Here is a 3,561-nt window from a genome sequence, read left to right on the forward strand (position 1 = left end):
GAGAGCCCCAAATCGGAGTTCACGGTTCAACGAATAAAATGACATCACACAAAAGACTTTTGTGTGCAAGCATTGTTGTTGCGGTAGGGCACTTCCAAAGAATGTGTGAGCAAACAAGGTAGTGACGTACATGTATACGTGTGTCAGTAAATTGTTGGCCCCAAGTCTAAAAAAGGAAAGAAAGCAGCGGAAACCCACTCACACCAGACAAAAGTGAAATTGCTTACATGTTTAATTATAGCGTCGTTTTCAAACAAAACTATTCCTTAAAAAGAAAGCCAAAAACAGAAAAGTAGGGTCTGGAGTTTCAGTTTTTTTACCAAATAAAAAAAAGACCTGGAAAAAACTTGATGAAACAGAATAAAATAGTTTGTGCTTGATGGTCATATGTCAATGCATCTGATAGATTGTTATACATAGTAAATGAAGGTACAAGTTAGGGCATAATTTCCGCCATATTACGTGCATAGCAGTATTCTGTTCGGGAATATACATGATGCCAACAAGTCTGTCAAAGATATTATCCTTAATCGCATGCATTCTCCATCATAAATTGGAGACGCTTATAATTTGAGAAGGGTGTGTCCCTTGTTTTGAGGAAAAAAAGCCATCTCAAGTAATTAAACTGCTTCGTGCTGTGCGTACGATATAGAATTCCCGAAGAGAAAATATTTACCCAGAACAAAGCATTTTTACCCAAAAAGTGAAGAACAAAACGATAACAGTGTTGTATGACATCATGCTGCATTGCTCGGGGCAGCACTTGATATTCAGTGCTAAAAAAAAAAAATGAAAGACAAACCTTTTTTTTTAAATGACAGTTAGGCCTGAATTATTTAACATGTATCGAAATATAAAAAAAACAAAAAACAACAACAACAACAACAACCACTTTTTACTTAATTAATAACGTGCTTCCACGATTCGGCCGAAGAAATCACGTAGTTGGAACTTTTTAAAATATTAAATGTTATTGACATGAGATTAAGTTGAAAGTGTAGTATTGCGTGTCCATGTTACTAAGGAATGGTTTAAATTCTCAACGTCTGAGGTAGGCCTACTCCTGTTACCAAAGAGATGATGGATAGCCATATATCGTGGGTCAGGCGCTGCAATGACGTCGTTGTTGCATTATCCATTATGTTAAAACTCCCTTTGCGTGAATTATGCGTTCTGATCGAACGATCAGTGTTATTAAATAACTATTTTCCATGACAGGGCAGGTTTTTAACCAAAGAAAAAAAAAGCTGTGTCTGCGATAAGTGCATTTGCATTTGGTTGCTTTTCTTTTGAATTATGAAACGTTTCAAACTTGCGGTAAAAAAAAAAAGCGGTGGTAGTTATAGGTCCTGCAGTATTAGAACGCACACACCGTATAGTGTTTATTCAGTTATACTACTTAGAATAAGTTTAGCTATGTCACATCGGGCGACGACCTTGACCAGACTTTTAAATGACAAAAGCCTTAACAATAGAAAAACTATTCTTCATGCCTGATATGCGAAGCGAGAATTATCGCCGTGTGGCTTAACGCCTTAATACGCGATCATTGGGTGTTCTTAACTCCAGGAAGAAACCTTTTTTTTTGTCAGGGTCAACAAGTGGCTCCTATGTTTGCTATCTGCATTTGAATGTTGCACTCAAAACTGGCAGTTTTTTTTGAAGTTGCAAGGGCTAGCCACTCTACAAAAACCATAGCAGCGAACTTTGGAATGCGATAAACTAATCACGAAAAGAACGAATGCTCAACATTATCTGAAGATGTTCTTGAACTTTGGAAAAGTCTGTTCCTAATGTGCTTTGATTTTTTTCCGAGTAGAATTTCAAACTTGATTTTACATTACAAATGCATTCATTTATTAACTAAAACCGTAAAGACAATCGCCCGTATGAGGCATTTTTTTTTATCGGTCATTGAAAATGAGGAAGACAGTTAAATTAATAGATAAATTTGTATTTATGCAGGGCCTGCATAAGTGAAACTTAAAACTAACCACATAATAGCAACAAGTTTCACATGATAGTTTTGTCATGTATACACAATGATATGATATGCACGCACAGTGCATATTACAATGTATTCATAATACACATGTTGTTCTTGTACATGTACACGTAATTCATAACATGGCTGAAACGTTGGTCAGGGAACACGACCATTTCCTTCTGTATTGTATTAAATACAGTAAATAATGTATATGTATTAAAGTTATAGGTTCTGTTTATTCAGTGATTATGGTTGTATTTCCGCTATGGTATTATAGTCTGGGATTAAAGTGAAGCACATGTACATGTACATGTATGTCAAATACATGTAGAGGACCAAAAACGGCACCATTTTTTTTTATCGTACCAGGTAACATGTGGAATTTTGCCAGTCTATGACGTCAACATGTTCGAAACTGTTCCTTACGTACAAGTTGTTCATCAAAAACACTTTTTGAACATGATGACGACAATATGGGAGTAGCCCCCACATAAAGCCTTGTCATTCATGCATGTTTTACGCATACCAAAATAATTTCATTCTCCTAGGCCTATCTACTCTGTAAAAAACAATAATGACCTTGTACTCGAATCATAAAATGATCTGATAAAAACATCGCAGACTTACCAGGATAAAAGCATCCAAGTTCCACCCTATGAACTGGTTTTCGGTGACATCTAATGCAGCTTTAGTGCACGGCAGTCCAATGGTGCGTGATTTCAGGTGAGTCATGCGGTATATACACACACACAGAAGCCAAATGGACGTGGCGTTCACATAACCAGCAAATTGTCTTTTGATGCAGTGATTAATTACGTTAAGTCCACGAAGCATTCAACACGAACCCACGATCTCACAGACTAGGATAAATTTAGTCCATATCATGTGGTTAAATGAAAGCTAGGCGCAACAATTTTGTTAACATACTTTGATCACAGTGGATGTTTGTACAAGTACAGAATGCCGACTTTGCATTGACCAAAGCAAAATATAGCACAGCGAATTCAGTATCACCTGTGGACATGGTTCAATGGGTCGGGCCTTTGTTATTAAAATTCACGTGTTAGACTCGTGCACCAGCGCTGACTTGTTATTTTTTTCCGGTTTACATGGAATTGCACACCGCGTGTGCTTTTTAGTCTTGAGGGCGCACTCAATATGTGACCGTGATGGGATTGACTTGTTTTAAGACCAGGATCGAAGTTTTGGAGGAATGGTCTTTATTGGTTTTTTTCCTCCAACTTTTTACTTTATTGTCCTAACTTAACGAAATTAAGCAATAAAACCGCCTTAAAAATACACAACGCTCTCTGAGTCGTTTAATTTAAGGCACCTATTCAAAATTCCCCAAACGGGATTTCTTCTCCTAGAAAAAAAATGCAAAAGTTAAAAAGACATGTTGTTTTTCCTGTTGAATCCTCCCTTTATTTCAAACTACGAGTTCTGCAAGGGTTCCCCAGAAACACCCCCCCCAAAAAAAAGGAAAAAAAAGAAAGAAAACCCACTCCCATTTTAATGTTCGTCTTGAGGTCAACGCACTTGTAAAGAAAGAACATAACTCTTGAGGGCGCTAT

At 37.0% G+C, this 3,561-nt stretch overlaps 1 protein-coding gene across 1 annotated transcript in view; it reads right to left on the bottom strand.

Annotated features, from left to right (window-relative positions):
• LOC119724882 (myosin-IIIb-like) overlaps nt 1–3,027 on the bottom strand; it is a 32,994-nt gene extending 29,967 nt beyond the window's left edge. The window contains exon 1 of the mRNA XM_038196175.1: nt 2,615–3,027. The gene's annotated coding sequence lies outside the window, so the exon portion shown is untranslated. The remainder of the gene's footprint in view (nt 1–2,614) is intronic.
• Between the last annotated feature and the right edge of the window lie 534 nt (nt 3,028–3,561).

This window comes from Patiria miniata, unplaced genomic scaffold (genome assembly GCF_015706575.1).
Source record: "Patiria miniata isolate m_02_andy unplaced genomic scaffold, ASM1570657v1 HiC_scaffold_18, whole genome shotgun sequence".
NCBI classification, from domain to species: Eukaryota; Metazoa; Echinodermata; class Asteroidea; order Valvatida; family Asterinidae; genus Patiria; species Patiria miniata.